Source organism: Abramis brama (assembly GCF_963993115.1).
Source record: "Abramis brama genome assembly, chromosome: 12".
In the NCBI taxonomy this organism is placed as follows: Eukaryota; Metazoa; Chordata; class Actinopteri; order Cypriniformes; family Leuciscidae; genus Abramis; species Abramis brama.
In genome coordinates this window covers 38,738,693-38,756,296 of record NC_139974.1, presented here as the reverse complement: position 1 = coordinate 38,756,296, position 17,604 = coordinate 38,738,693, and positions in this window count along the sequence as shown.

The following is a 17,604-nucleotide window of genomic DNA, read 5'->3' as shown; positions in this document are numbered from 1 at the left end:
TTGTATCTCAGACACAGTCTTTAGTCTTGCCGAGCCGATGGACTCTAAGGGCTTCAACAAAAAGACCAGCTCCACTTTCCAGCATGGGAGACTAATCACCATGATTGACCACCCTTGAAGCGTTGTCCTTCGATTGCCACCACTGTTTTGGTCAATCTGTCATCCCTCAGCAGCAGTCACTTGTGAAGCAGTATGTATGAGCATTGCCCACCTCAAGTCTATCGGCGTCTCTGGTGCGTTACAGAGCGCTGTGAGGAAATCAATCAGCTGTTTCAGTTGTCAGGGGAAATCTGATTCTGTCTGATCAATACCTGACTCTTTCCGATTCTACACTGGCAACTAAAGCGAGCCACAACGTGAAATTAGATTCCAGCATATTTTTGCCAACATTGTGAATGATATCATCCATGCAGAATCCACTGAATACGGCCAACAAAGTCATTCCTCTGGGAAACTATACTGTATTTAGAGTGCACTTTTACCAGTATTTCTCATTCAGCATTGATTTTTTTATTTTTTATTTTTATTTTGGTGCTTTACTGGTTGCTTGTGTAAGTTAAGTCCATTTATTTATGTTCTGTATTAAAGCTAATATATGTAGTTTTCTTAGTCAGAAATTTGATCAGATTGTCCCGCCCCCAAACAAACGCCATTGGTTGAATTAATGATGCTGGTTGGGGTTGGGGTTGGGGTTGGGGGGGGGGGTAAGGTTACAACTTATTTCGAAAGTCCACTTTGGACATTCTACTAACTAATTAACTTTGCAACTACACGTCAACTAACTCCCATTAACTTGCAGCTACATGTCAACTAACTCTCATTACTTTGCAACTACATGTCAACTATTTATCATTAATTTGCAACCATGTCAACTAATTCATTAATTTGCAACTATACATGTCAGCTAACTCTCATTAATTTGCAACCATGTCAACTAACTCTCATTAATTTGCAACCATGTCAACTAACTCATTAATTTGCAACCATGTCAACTAACTCATTAATTTGCAACCATGTCAACTAACTCATTAATTTGCAACTACATGTCAAATAACTCTCATTAACTTGCAACTACATGTCAACTAACTCTCATTAGAGTATTAGTAGACTCTTATGGCTCGTTTCCACTGAGCGGTACGGTACGGTACGGAACGGTACGCATTTATTTGCGTTTCCACTATCAAAAGTTGTGAATGGTACCAAAATGCCGAACCGTACCGTACCACTTTTTAGGTACCCTTCCATTGGGGTACCTAGCACAGTGGTACGGTACTAAAAGGTGGAGCTAGACTCACTGCAGGACGTTGATTGGTTGACAGAGAATCATCACTTGGGGAATGACAACATAAGAAGTGCCATTTTTTAATATAGAGTTTAATATAATACTACTGTTACTGTGTCACGAAATTTAATTTTAAGAGTTTTTCAGACGAGAATGTAGTTGTTAAAAGCTCAAATCTGTGGTTTATTTATAAAGATGATATTTTTTTTTCCCCGGTTGTGAGATCCATGCGGTCAGCGGGCGCTCGGCGCTCATGTTTCCCGGCTGGATGAGCCTTTCCTCGGCTAGTTCTTCTGACGTTCGCCGCTGACTCCGACGGTAGTGGTTAAACATGAGATATAATTCGTCTTGTGTAGACCTAACGGGCGATCTTTGGTCTCGTGAATATATAATTCGTTCCCTGTCAATCGTTTTGGCTGAGGGCTAAGTTTAGTTTCATATTATAGGCTATTTGTATTTAACTTTACTGTTGTAATGTTAGATTAGAGCGCTGCATTTGGATATTTGACTGAATTGTTTGCTTTATTTCTTATTGTATAGCTTCTTGTACCTTTTACTTCAACTTTTATATTGGCTATTATTGATAAAACTGAAATTTTACAAAAAGAAATATGGTTTCTTGTCTTTTTTTTATTACAAGATTATCACTGATGTTTATTGCAACATTTGTCTGGAATATGTTTAATTTTTTTTTATTTAAACGAAAAGAGGTAACGGTTGTGTTTTAAATTACGTTTTGTTATAAATAGAATAACGTATAACGTGCAGTGAATAATCAATATGCATTGCGCATGAACCACATTTGTGTCCCTATAATGTTTAATTTATTTAAATGAAAACGAAAAGAGGCAGAGTGGTGTTTTATAACATATTTCGTTTTATTGTTGCTTAAAATGTACACAGAGTAACAGAGATAACCGGAGTAGCAGAGCGAGCTGAGTGACGCTTTTAAGAACGCGCTGTACCATTTGCATGTAGGAGTCGCACATGGCAAGTACAAACTTTGCGTACTTGATATTGAGAAAAGCTTAATGTCGGCGCTTGTCTTCTTGTGACAAACATGTCGAGGAGCAAGAACAAGATCTGCTGTATGTCATCCATTGTAGTTTACTATGTTCTTCTTCGCGCGAAAATGACGTCGATCGAAACACCACGCCTATCAAGTAAGGGTACTGTTGGCAGTGGAAACGCTAGCCAGATCATGGTTAACAGACCCGAACCGTACCGTACTGTCCCGTACCGTACCGCACTGCTCAGTGGAAACGAGCCATTAGGTTTAGGGTTATTGGAATAAGTTGACATGTACTTGCAAAGTTACTTATAGTCTGTATAATGTCTGTTGGAGAGCATCAAAATAAAGTGTTAGCAGATATTAAGCAGACAGTCTACTAATACTCTAATGACTGCTAGTTGACATGTAGTTGCACAGTTACTTATAGTTAGCTGAATGTCTAAAGTGGACTATCGAAATAAAGCATTACCAAAAACAAAGCCAGAATTTTTACACTTTTATACCAATGGCACATCATTATAGCTGAGACACAACATCAAAAAAAATTACACACTTCAGCTTTAAAAACAGTATAGCTCAACTTCTTCCCAGTTCCCATCTGTTTCGCTTCAGGTAAAGCATTTTATCTTAATGCTTCCAGCGGTGAGATTGTGTGTTTGGAGTTTTATTTTTACACTCACTGTTAAAATTCACATCTATGCAAGAAACCTGTTTAAACAACCAATTTACCTATAACTGCTGTTCTTGTATTTCCAATGAGAGCGTAATGTCAAATTTGAGGAAGCAGAGTGGGTTATTTGAGTTCTCCAAAGGAAAATTATATCCAACTGTTGCCCATCTCATCTGCACAGCACCCTTTAAAATGCAAACCTTCTCCACATGTCGCTGGCGAGCAGAATAGAGATTGGAAGTCAGTGTTACTGTCAACAGAGCTTCTATGCAAATTGCCAAAATGTAACATGAATTTGTTGTTTGCATATTAAGATTTTCACGTTTTCCCTCTGAGAGAAAATGCAGTAGTGAAAATTATTATTTGGTCAGAAAACATGGAGAATTCTCATGCCACAAGATGCTGTTTATCTATTCAGCATTGCAACTGTATATAAATACAGTTTGTATGCTCTGATTCAGACATATAGTTCTCACCGATTCCAGGATTTTATCTTCAAGGCTGTTACAGGGAAGCATGGGAATTAATGGCAAGTTGATCCAGCAGATATACAATATAAGCTTTTTTCCACAGTCTGATTCTTCAAATATTTAGAATAAAACATTCTGTTTTTTTTTTTTTGTTCTTTCAATTTTTCCTTTTAGCTAAATATAACCTCAGTCCCTGTAATCGTACATTATTGATTGTGTTATCATGGCCATGGAGATCATATCTTTCCCGGCTCTTCAAAAAGTTGTCAGTATATCGCTAGCATTGAGGGCTGGAAGTGAATAACAGGATTAATTCTGTTCAATAATGTAAAGTTTTCTATGTTGCGCGTTTACACAGTATCTCTCTTGTGCTTTGCAGATCATCTTCAATAAATCAAATTGAACTCAATTAGCAGACTTTTCACAAACACTGTAGTAAGTGCCTGCTTTGATTTGTTGTGCATAAAGAAAGTTTATCGCCTTTTTCTCTCATTGTGAATTTGTTTTTCAGGTCATTTCATCATTGAAGACTGTTGTCTTAATGTGCAACTGTGTGAAGGAATACTGTTAATTTATATCCTTTGATTAAGCACTTTTATTGAATTATCTTATTGGGGCATTCTTAAGTGGCTTGCTAATGAATTGCTATGCACTAAGTGTTGTATATCACTTTCTGTATCCTGCATTTCTACTTAAAGGGATAGTTCACCTAAAAATGGGAATTTGCTCCAAACCTAAATTACTTGTAACCTGTTCCTCCACAAGAGATTCATTGTTATGCATAAGACTGAAGCCAAAAATCATAATGAAATGATCATAAAAGGGTTTCTTATGATTTGTGCTCTATATTTCAAGTCTTCTGAAGCCAGACAATAGCTTTGTGTGAGGAACAGATTGAAATCTTAGCTTCCGCTTCAATAAGAGTCAGTGAGTTCAACAAATTGTGAACAAATCATGAACTCAGACTGGTTTTATGAACTGGATCAACCATTTCATTAAAAAGATCTGACTCATAAGAGTGATTTATTCACAAATTGGACAGCGCTGCTTCTTTCTACATCAAAACCAGATCATTTCATAAAACATAACAATTCATGAAATCAACAAATCATTCAGATTGGATTTAGGATCTGATCAACTGATTCACTGAAAATATTTGAATTAAAAAGATGATTCACAATTCAGACATCACTATGAACTCTCAATCTGTCCTGTTTCTCACTCAAAGCTAATGAATAGCTCTTAAAAGTGGTCTTATGGGCCACTTTTATTATATATATATATATATATATATATATATATATATATATATATATATATATATATATATATATATATATGTAAAGATTGACAGCTTTAGTGATTATTTACTTTCTTTATATTGAAAAGAATGATCAGGATATTCTTTAAGAATGAAAGTCATACAGGTTTGGAGCAACATGAGGTTGAGTAAATAATGACAGAATTTTCTCTTTTCTCTCACATTTTCTTTAAGCCTATCTATTCAACTGCATTTTTGGCCCTGAGGAAAACAGATAAGAAAGACAAGATGCTTAAATCTCTCAATGCTCATTTCAAAGTGAAACCAATAGATTGCATCTGTCTGAGAATCAGTGAATCCGACTCTCTGAACTGATGCAGCTCTTATATATATATATATGATCTTGTTGTATTTCTCCTCATGTAGCATTATGGAAGGCTTGTGTTCTGTGTGACACACAGCTGGATGCTGTCTTGGTTTGCTATCATGGTTGTAGTGGTACTGTGTTCAGATGTTCTTTTGGCACAGTTCCACACAAACCCCCCTCGGGAATAACTGTCTCTTTAGTTGAATCCTCAGCCTGTTTCCGAAACAGTGAAACAGCCTTCCAATAAGCACACAGGTGTTGGTAATTATCCAGTCACTCGTCTAAATAAGTGAGCACCTGCTGCCGACCACTTAAGAGCCTCTCCTCCACCTGGAATACAATTCCCACAATCCCCCTGGGCACGCTCATTCATGACAGGAGAGAGCGTAGAAGCGCCTGCTGCTAGGAACAGAGATGAAAATAGGCTCAAAGAGCTCAAACCTTGAACTACAGTGTGTGGAAAGCCCATCTCCATTGAGGCTCGGATCTGAGCAGGGAAAGGGATCGTGAAAATTATCCCATATTTTACTCACCCTCAAGCCCTCCTAGGTGTATATGACTTACTTCTTTCAGCCAAACATGTTATATTATGAAATACACATCCACATCCAGCATCATAACAGTAATCCATACGGCTCCAGGTGTTAATAAAGGCCTTCTGAAGCGAAGCCATGTGTTTTTGTAAGAAAGATATCCATATTTATAACTATATAATCTATAGTCACTAGCTTCTGGTCATGGCCGTATACGAGTCGAGATCTGGTGGAAGAGTGACCTCTGAGCCGACGCATGATGTATTGACAAATGTTGAAGCTCAGAGGATTGAGCAAAACAAAACACCGGTCTCGAAATAGAAGTCTAAAACGAGAATTTTTAAAGAGAAATGTGGGAAGAGCTTGAGTTTGTTGTTTGAACCATGAGAGGTGTCTACTCCCCACTGAGCGGTAACACTTTATAATAATGTTCAGTTGTAAGTCATTTATATACATACATACAAAAAAAACATAATTTATTAAACATTTATGAAACGCATATTCATGTTTTATAAATGATTAGTTTATCATTTACTAATCAATTGTAAATGACTTATAACTGAATCTACAAAACATACATACAATAATTAACATATCACTTATGAATCATTTATGAACGCAGTCATGTTTCGTAAATAATTAGTTAATCATTTAATAATCACTTGTAAATGACTTGTAACGGAATTTACAAAACATACATAAAATGTTAGTATATCACTTGCTAATCATTTATGAATGTTTTGTAAATGATTAGTTCATCATTAACTAACCACTTATAAATGACTTACAACTGAACGTTATTATAAAGTGTTACCATGGATGGATGAATGGATGGATGGATGATGATGATGGATGGGTGGGTGGATGGATGGATGGATGGATGGATGGATGGATGGGCTTTTTGGTGCTTCAAAATCTCAGGCGCTACTCACTACCATTATAAAGCTGGGAAGAGCCAGGATATTTTTTTATCCTGTTGTGTTTGGCTGAAAGTAGAAAGTCATACACATAGGATGGCTTGAGGGTGAGTAAATTATTCCAGAAAAAAAAAAAAAAAAATCATTTTTGGGTGAACTAACCCATTAATGTTTAATGAGGGAATATACTGTAATTCAATACCATGAATAACTATGAATGAGTTGTTTGAAATAGAAATGATGGACCATATGGAGAACTATTGATTTAAAGTTGTTGACTGTAAATATAGTAATACGATTATAACAGTTGTTATAATATGACAGTATGTCATTGTTTTAATAAACCAATAAAAGATGAATTTTCGAATGGAATTATCATAATTATTAATAACAAGTTGTATTGAATTTTTAGGGCTTTGAGTTGAGCGTTGATTGAACCCACCTCCTTCTATATTATCAGTTTATTCCTGATGAAAGTCACGCAGACCCGTCTTTCAACCCAAAGCCGTGACCCGTAGCTATGACACTGCTCTAGTTTGACATACTTGTCAAGCGTTCCAAGAGTTCTTGCCATGTCCAATGAGACTCAATGATGTGCAGGGGGGAAGGCATTTTGAAGAACACACCCTTGGCGTCGCCCATGTGTCTTTTGAGTATCTATGACACCTTCTCAAATTTAGCCTTGTCAAGTACAATCATAACATTTAAAATGCCCTCTTTCTCTTGAATCTCTTCCACAGAAACTGTGATCGCACCACACTATACTCACACTTTTGCTCTGCTCCAAAAAACAGCAAGCTGCTTAGGGAATCATATAAGAGCACTCCTAGCCTGAAGTCTGTAGCAAAATGTAGACATCTTGATGCTGCCTCTTAAAGGTACAGTTTCACAATTCATTCCAATGTTGTTCGGACCCCACCGTTCTTGTCATACAGGTTTTGAACGACGTGAGGGTGAGTAAATAATGAAAAACATTTTTTTTTATGTGCAAACTGTCCCTTTGAGATACCTTGTTTTAGCCAAATTCTAATGCAGCACTGCATGTTTCCTTCACTAAGAACATATTTGCATAAGCTCGTAAAAAATAAAAATATAATATATATATATATATATATATATATATATATATATATATATATATATATATATATATATATAATCTAAGATGGTAGACAAGGGGGGAAATCGCTTTAATCAGTTTGGTTTTAATAGAATAGTTGGGTTCAGAGTTGGGTCCTGCCTTCTTGCAGGGACGGATGGTATTATTTATATAATATTATAGCTTTTGTTTTGTTTTTTCATTTTCATTTTTCGGTAACGCTTTATTCTGGGGTCCAGTTCTCACTATTAACTAGTTGCTTATTAACATGTATATTACTAGGATATTAACTGTTTATTAGTACTTATAAAGCACATATTAATGCCTTATTCTGCATGACCATATTCTACATCCCTTAATCACTCAATACCTAAACTTAACAACTACCTTAACTATTAATAAGCAGTCATTAGGAGTTTATAGAGGCAAAGGCAAAGGCAAAGTTAATAGTGAGAATTTGCCCCTAATCTAAAGTGTGACCCATTCTTAAAATTTATTTTTTTTCTTCAATAAGTACGGAGCCCCTAAAGGGACCTTTGCAAAAATAAAAAATAAAGATGAGAAACTTGTGCTCACGAGAAATGTTCATGTGCGCACGGGATTTTGTTTGCGTGCTCACTGCTCGTGCATTAAAATTTACAGAATATGTGTACTAAAACCTATTTGTGCGTCACTGCCATTTTACTATGAAGAAAACGAGAGTATGGATGCACATGAATTAATAAAGTTGTATTTGCTCAGAATTCGGCTTTCGTTAGGGCAGTATAGGTTCTCTCTATCCGACGGCCGAGAAACAACGTGTGAAATGGGCTGATGGCACAATATGGCTGTGTGCATTATCATATTTGCCAAGTTTAAGGGTCCATGAATAAAGGCTGATACAGTAAAAAAGTGCTCAGAGTTTGGCTTTCGTTAGGAGTGTGTCATATACGAGAAACTGTATTTTTAACTGCTTCTAACTTTCGAACCTCACTTACACCCTTGCAGGAGCGAGAGAAGGAGAAATGTGTTAGTTCCTGAGATCAACCTTTACCACTACGGGCACTGATATAAATCATATGTTCTTCAAAGCTTGGAATAGGTTTCCTTTGTTGTCCGTCTGAGATGCTCATAAAGTGTGAATAAGGTCAACTGAGAAACAGAGGAGTGAGAAGAGAGATTCATCTGATGTGGAAGACACCATGTGCTCTTCTGTGTGAATGTGTTCGAGGGGAAAGACAGAGAAACTGACTGACACAATCAATGAAGTGTCTATAGTGACGGAAAGCTCCAGATCTGTCTTTCCTCAGCTTCTCATGCTATTCCCTCTCCCCTTTTTGGCAACATATGTTACCAGTATCGAGTGAAGAGTACCAGTGCTGCAACACTGATCAATTTTAAAAGTGTTCTTGTCTGCCGATGTCCAGAAATACACCAAACAAGATTGAGTAAGAGCTACCATGAAAACATGAGAGCCTTGTTTTCTCGCCTTCTTGTTTTTATTCTTCTGTTTCTTTCATTTGTGCCTCACCCTCTTCATGCTTTTGCTAGTAATTAGTGGCATTCAGCTATAATGATAGTTCTAAGAATCATTTGTAAATATAAAAGAATAGCATGTCCACGCCACAACTATAACGAGAACGGCACAGTGAAATAATATAGTTGGAATCACTTTCAAAGGGATTTGTTTCCAGCTGATGAATGATAAAGACATTGTCAGTTGATCAGAATTCATCCGACTTTAAAGGGTTCAAGCATTTAAAGTGATAGATGAAAAAACGGCAGCCTGCTTATAATAAACAGAATGATATTGTCTTTTAGTTATTTATCTGTAGTCATTCTTGGTGTGAACAGAACACCTGAAGAATCAGTTTCCTGAAGAATTTCTAATGATGCTTTTGGATTTATGAGTAAAAACTTTCCGGATTTAAATCGGAAGAGGATGAGGTAAATGAATCAATGAATCAATGAATCAATCCATCCATCCATCCATCCATCCATCCATCCATCCATCCATCCATCCATCCATCCATCCATCCATCCATCCATCCATCCATCCATCCATCCATCCATCCATCCATCCATCCATCCATCCATCCATCCATCCATCCATCCATCCATCCACCCACTGTTATTTTGTTTGTTGCATGATTCAGGCGGTGAGCAAGTTAATCTTTTCATTTATACTTAAAAGACAACATAGTTTACTGCAATTTCACTCATTGTCCTTTCACTCTCAGTTGCACTCATTCACTCTCAGATAATCTCTCCTCCCTCACGGTGTGGGGCTTTCCTGAAGACTTTGCACACCAAATTCATTAGTTCTGATTGGTTCGTTAGAAGCCAAGCCAGCTCTCTAATGGCCATTTTAATGAATATTCAAACAGCCTTTCTGGCTCTCCGTCCAGTTCTGGCTGTTACATCCTCATTGCTGAGAATGAAAGGACAAAGCCAAGTTGTTTAACAGCTTGCAAGGCTTGGCCAGCATGTCTTATGTCACGCAGATGAATCTGCATACACGGTGGTCGCTTATGCTTGTGAATTGACTCAATAAACTCTGCGGTAAGAGTTTTGTCTTTAATGTTGTCATCTCTTAACCTTAAAATTAAAATTAAAATCCTGCCATCATTTACTCTCCTTCATGTCATTCCAAACCAGTCTGACTTACTTCTCCATTTATCCATTTTCCTATCGTCTCGGGCCGTAAACCGGGACTCTCTTTTTTATAAAACACAAAAGGAGAACTTTTGAATAATCTGCTTGTTGCTCATGCAGTAACAGTGAATGGGTACTAGAGCTTTCAGGCTTCAAAAATCATGCACAAGTCTCCTAAAATAATTAAATAAGTTGTTGTTTTCACATATGCACTATATTCCAAGTCATACAATCGCTTGGGAGAAACAGGCTAAAATTTCTATTCAAAGCCATTGTATGGCTTCAGATGATTTTGGAAAATAGCGCACAAGTCCTATGGATCACCTTTACTACTTTCAAGATGTTTTATTGATAGCTCCTAATTCACTTTCATTATATAGAAAGTAATTCATAGATGTTTGCGTTGAGATCGGGGTGAGTAAATAATGATTTTTTTATTTTGGGTGAGCTCTTTCTCAGTCTTAACAAGCATTGCTTTTTGTTGTTGTGTCTTTCCTTGTGTTAACCAGTGCAGAGGGACAGAACCAGAGTCTCAGATGCTCTGAGAGTTTGAGAGGATTTAAACACACTGAACAATAGCCAAGTCTCCTTGGTAACAATGGCCAAAACTGAAATAATAGCAAACAAATGAAAAGGCAGCAAGGAGCAGCGGGTGTACAAGAATGTAGAATGTGATCTGTTGGGACCAATTTTACTAGTAACAATAGGAACCTAAAGCATATAAACATCGACTGTTCCAGGCCTCTAAGGCGTCTAATCTGCTGCCTAGAGAAACTGCAGTGTTGACACATAAAGAAATCCGTTTTTATCATTTGCGAGCATGCATGTACACTACCGTTTAAGAGTTTATATTTGAAAATATTTTTGAATGACGTCTCTTATGCTCACCAAGGCTGCAGTTATTTAATTCAGAATACAGTAAATAATGTCATACTGTGAACTATTACTACAGTATAAACAATGGTTTTCTATTTTAATATATTCTTAAAATGTCATTTATTTCTGTGATGCAAAGCTGAATTTTCAGCATCATTACTCCAGTCTTCAGTGGCACATGATCCTTCAGAAATTATTCTAATATGATGATTTGATGCTCAAGAAACATTTCTGATTATTATTCTTTGATGTTAATAAGTTCAAAAGAACAGCGTTTATTTGAAATAGAAAAGTCTTTACTGTCACTTTTGATCAAATTCATTTCCTTGCTGAATAAAAATATGTAATTCTATAAAAAAAAATAAACGGTTGTGTACAGAATGCATGTTTTAAATATGTTTTTTAACACATTGTAACAGCTGATTTTGGAACATTTAGCCTACATGCATGATTTTCATTTGGAATACAACAATTCATAATTGAACATTTCTGTATATTTGCACAGAAAAGATTAATGTTATGGCTTGACTATGCAAAAACCCACTTTAGCTCGATTAGAACTGCTCGTTGTCACACTGGGTGCTGTGCATCATCATTTTTGTATTTACTGTACATGAGCATTGATGAAAACGCTTCCCTGGTACATGCAAAGTGCTTTATGTGTGTGGTAAAAGCAAATGCAAAAGTAAAAAAAAAAACAGAAATCCTAGCTGAGCGCTGCACCATAGGTTAATGTGGTAATATCGCTTAACCTCAGTAAACCATTACATTTAATGTTTGGGCTGGCTTCACACTCTGTTAAAGAATACTTAGCATTAACTCTGTCTTCTGTAATGCAGTCCATTGACTTTGATGAATCTTTTTAATATCAGTTTAATACCCTTTCTCGTAGAATCAAAGTGTAGGCGCTGAACAAATGCGTAGTGAAAGTCACTGTGTAATTATGATTGATTCCATATGACATTTGAATCCTTTAGCGGAAACGCTGTTTAGTCACATCAATAGGTCAATGGCTAGTTGAAGAAAGACACGGTCGGTCCAAATGAAAAGCTTCTTAGAGACCAAAACATCCCTAAACCGGTTTGCAAAGCCCCCATAATTCCTCTCAGTGCAGTGAAACAGCGACTGTGACGGTTAGAAACACAACAGGACGTGGATCTCGTACGGCCCAGTTCCACTATTAGAAAAGGGATTCGGTCATTTATCAAAAGTTTCCAGTCTGCAGACGACACCGGCAAGGAGTAAACGGTTCGAGGCTCACCACAGTGCTTTTTCTGCAGTAAATTCAGCAGCATCGCATTACTTGACATTCATCAAAAATTAATACAACAGCGGTGCCGTTGTTTGCGATATCAGGGTCAGCGTCCATGCTCTCATTTACCTTTGAAATGTGCTTCTGTTTACCGTGACGGCCTCGTCCACTGAGTTACGTGCGCTGTCGTATTCTCTACATTTCATTTCTCGCGCAGGTCAGTCAAGGTTTCGGGAGCAGTGAGACTTGTCGTATCAGCCAGGCTTTGTAAATAAAGAACGACTGGGCCCAGTGGATAAGAGATAAAACAAACTCTTTGATGAAAAATGATTTCTCGTCTGGTGGTTGTAATGTGAAATGCTGAGCGTTCTGTGTGTTTTATTTAAACCTGAGGCCGGATGCAGAAGCTGAATCAAAGTGTTCCTCCAGTTTCCTGGAATGCAGGACCTCATTTGTGAAGTGAAACTTTTGACACCCACAAGCCTGATGTGTGTGGCGAGGGCCGCTGACTCTGCTGGAGAGAGCCCTTCCTTACACTTTAGATATAATTATTCCATCAATTTGACAAGCCCAAAGGGTCTGGGGTATATTTAGGTTTATTTCTGATTGCCGAGGCACTGGTTTTCTCACCAGCACATGGGTAATTAAGGGGCAATTTTCTTTAATTGACATATTCAAATTAATTATGGATTGGAAACATGTAATAACTTCTGGCTGGTGATGCAAAGTGGACAGCATCAACTTTTTGCCTTTTTACAGATTCATTTTGAATTGGAATATGCAAGAAGATATGCAAAATGCTGTTTAAGTACAATCAATCAGATATTATATCATATTTAGTGAATAAAATTATAATAAATATAATAAAATTGTCCATCCATCCTGCAAAAATGCTGTTTAACGACAGTCAAATAAATATTGTATGTTATCTAGTAAATAAATTCATAATGGATATAATAAGTCCATGTATATCTATCTATCTATCTATCTATCTATCTATCTATCTATCTATCTATCTATCTATCTATCTATCTATCTATCTATCTATCTATCTATCTATCTATCTATCTACCGACAGTCATTAAATATCATATAATATTTTGTAAATAAAATGTAATAAAATTGTCCATCCATCCATCATGCAAAAATGCTGTTTAAAAGCAGTCAATTAAATATTATATTATAATAAATATAATAAAACTATATATAAAAGATTTTATAAAACACACAGGATTTCTTCAGACTTGCATTCGAAACAAGGAAAAGCTTTTCTGATAATATGACAGTTTCACTCTGTCAGCGTTGGATAATTATTTGCTCTTCTCCTGTCTATCACGTCTGGCTTTTAATGCCGTTATCTCTCCTAACAGCGGCGGATCTATGGCTTTTGCCACAGGACGGTGAGGAAGAATTGATGGGTGTGATGTTAAAGCCCTGACACTTTTAGGCATTCAACAAGACATTAGTCAGGCAGTGAATTCACCCCAGACTGCCATCATCACTTCTTCTTAGAGCCCATTTCTATGGAGTGGAGAGGAGCTGATCTGGAAACAGTGCTCTGCCTCAGCAGATCTTACACTGACACACATCACTGTCGACTTCTGCTACCAGCCTACACATCTGAGAGTTTCTGAGCATGGAAAACTGCAGCATTAGTGTTGGGAATGATCAATGACACCTTCTTTTGTCCTCATGCTCTTTCCTTTTATCTCACGTCTTCTCTTTCTGTGTTTTTTATTAGCATAGTGAACATTAGGATAACACTCTAGAAGAATGCCAGTTAATTTATGGTGAATCAATAACTTAATTCATATTCCCTGCATGCAGGCTGTATGATTTACTGTAAAATATGGACATCCTTGTGCTAAAGTTAAAATCTGCTGTTTTCAGGGAGTGACCACATGCTTACTAATGAAAACAAAATTCAGCCATCCATCCATCATCCTGATCTATCTATCTATCTATCTATCTATCTATCTGTCTGTCTGTCTGTCTGTCCGTCCGTCCGTCCGTCCGTCCGCCCGCCCGCCCGCCCGTATCTATCTATCTATTTATCTATCAATCCATCCATCCATCCATCCATCCATCCATCCATCCATCCATCCATCCATCCATCCATCCATCCATCATCCAGAACTATTATGATAAACGTATGACAAATATAATAAAATCGTCTGTGTTATCTACATATTTATATATATTGTTTACCCCTAAAATAAAATGGAATTCAATTGAAATAAAACTACAACAAATTAGTAAAACAACAATCACAATAAAATACACACAGAGAGAAGATGTGAGATAAAAGGAAATAAGATGTACATGATTTAAAGACATGATTTTACATGATTTTTATTTTATTTTTGCAATTAATAAAAAATAAATGACTCCCACAGTGCACACTGAGCATCTGGGTGAACAAGTTTGGCGTGTTGAGCCTCAGTCTTCTGCTAATGGATCTGAATGGCAGGTGTGACAGAGCTGATGCCCTCCATCATGCATGTGTCCCCCAGATATGATGGATAAGAGCCTACGGGGCCCGGAGCTCAGCGGTGCTTCTGACGGGTGCTCTCATTTCTCTCGCACAGCAGTACACGCACAGAGAGAGCAGGGTGGCGGGCCACAGGGACTCACGAAATACAAAAAATAACAAGCAGAGAAACTCTCCAATACCTTGAAGGCGAGCTGTGCTCGTGACTTAATGAAGTGTGCAAATGAGGTCACTTTTCTAGTCCTAAGAAAAACCCATCTTGAGCCTCAGGCCTGGATTGATGCATTGCATCTCTTCAAATTACCATGAGCCTTTTTAAAGCAGATGTTTCTGTATCTCATTGCTGAATGCCCTTGCAACTTGCTTTGGACAGAAAAAGTAAGGGTGATACTTTGAAGACTGGCATTGACTGATCTTTTACTTTTATTTCTTATCGGTGTCTTTTGATGAGCATGCAAACTGCAAAGGTACAACTCTGTGAGTGTTTCGTTGAGTTATGACTAAACTTATATCTGATATTAAATCAATCCAAATTCTCAGTTTTCATCGTTGGCATATTTACTGCATTTTGCAATAGATATTTTTTGCTCAAACATGAAATATTGCTCTGTAAATTCATACAATTTTATTTTATATTAATAAATGTTATTTTAATTATATTATATATAAATGTATTTATTTATTCATGTTTTTATTTTATTTTATTTTATTTCATTCATTTAATTTAATTATTTTTATTATTATTATTATTATTATTTAAAATAGTTTTTTATTATTGTTTTTTATATATATATATTATTATCAGCATACAGCATATATATTATTATTATTATTATTATTATTTTATTTTTTCATTTTAGATAATTGGTGTTCGAAATCACATCTAAACTGAGAAGGGTCATAGCACTTGCATAATTGTCCTACTGTTAGTTTAACTGCTTCTATTGTTCTCATTTGCAAGTCGCTTTGGATAAAAGCGTCTGCTAAATGAATAAATGTAAATGTACTGTCTGAGTAGGTACTACATTTGAATTTACATCACAGCCGTTAAAAAAGTATGTTCTTTATAGGATGACTATAGTATAAATGAAATACAGATGTACTACATCCGCCATGTTGGTACTGCCAGATCTACCAGCGTCAGTTTTGTCGCTTCACGGTCATTCATAAATCCCGTGGCCTCATGGGATAATAAAGTGTCTATCGAATGCACATTTGAGGATCTCGCTGGAGGCAGTAGGTCATTTGGGTACTTTACCCCTCCTGCTTTTCGAACACACTACTCTTTTGGTGTACTGTTTTTATCATATATGGGAAGAAGTTGATTTTGGATGCAGCAAATGCTTATAGGTTGTACGTTTTCTGTCGGGTCCAGTATAGCTGGCACTGCCCCATTCTTCACTGACAGCCTCTTTGCAGGTTCACAAAAAACACATGTGCTGAAATGCACTGAACAAACTGTCAAGGTTGGACTGAAATGATCAGAGTACATGCTAAAAATAAACCTCTCTGAGTCAGAAACAACACAACGTTTAACCAACTTCTAGATTGTGAACTTTTGGTGTTTTGTAATAATGAATGTTTTAATTCTTGCACCGGCCCGGCCCAAGTTTCTGGACATTGATGTCGTCATTTGTTCTGTATTTATATGTCTTTGGATGGAGTCTTGGTTTCAGCTTAATGTCAACAGATGGTCTTTTTGGTCCTGAGAGGGTGTTTTCAGTTTTGAAACTTATATGTGTTCATACAGTATATCAAGCTATTTTATTTCAACAGGGAATTTCTATTTTTAAAAGGACCCTTTTAAGTTTACAGATAAAAATGTAGCCTAGGAAGTTTCAATCCAAGCGTACTGTAGAGTTACAATGAGTCTAAATTGTTTTCTTTTATCTAGCGCTCCAGGGAGAGCAATTACTGTATGCTGATTGAGTTTGGATTAAAAATGTTGGCTAAATGATAATGTAACTAATCATATAGTGCTTCTAATATTGCCGAGGCTAATGTACCGCTCTCATGTACAGTTCAAACTTACTGGTATATGGAGACTGGCAAACAACACACATTAACACTGTTTATGAATTCTAATTGAATGTGCATAGATCATTCCCCAAACGTCCAGTTGCATTGAGCCAATCTGATATTTAAGGGCCTTAACTGGATTTTAATTTGGTGTGTTGAAGGAGGGAGGGAGAAGAAGGTTAGTCTCTTGTACTCGAAGCACATGAGAAATGTGGATTTGATGAGGTGCAGTCATGATTCATTCTCTGGTGGATTTTCCACCATCTCCTTCTCTTTCCCGATCCTGTCATTGAGAGACTGCGATGAGTCAAGGTTATATGCTTATATGCCTATGACTATATGATTTATCTTTTCTCTGTTCAGATGGGTGTGGATCTGCAGGACTAATGAGGACGGAGTTACACTATCTAATTAGTGCTTGAGAGCATGAAGTGGCTAAAAACTTGAATGAATGACTTTGTTGAGTATTTCCTTAACTCAACTTTTTGGCTATTTATAATGTTCAGGTCTATCTATCTATCTATCTATCTATCTATCTATCTATCTATCTATCTATCTATCTATCTATCTATCTATCTATCTATCTATCTATCTATCTATCTATCTATCCATCCATCCATCCATCCATCCATCCATCCATCCATCCATCCATCCATCCATCCATCCATCCATCCATCCATCCATCCATCCATCCATCCATCCATCCATCCATGCATGTATG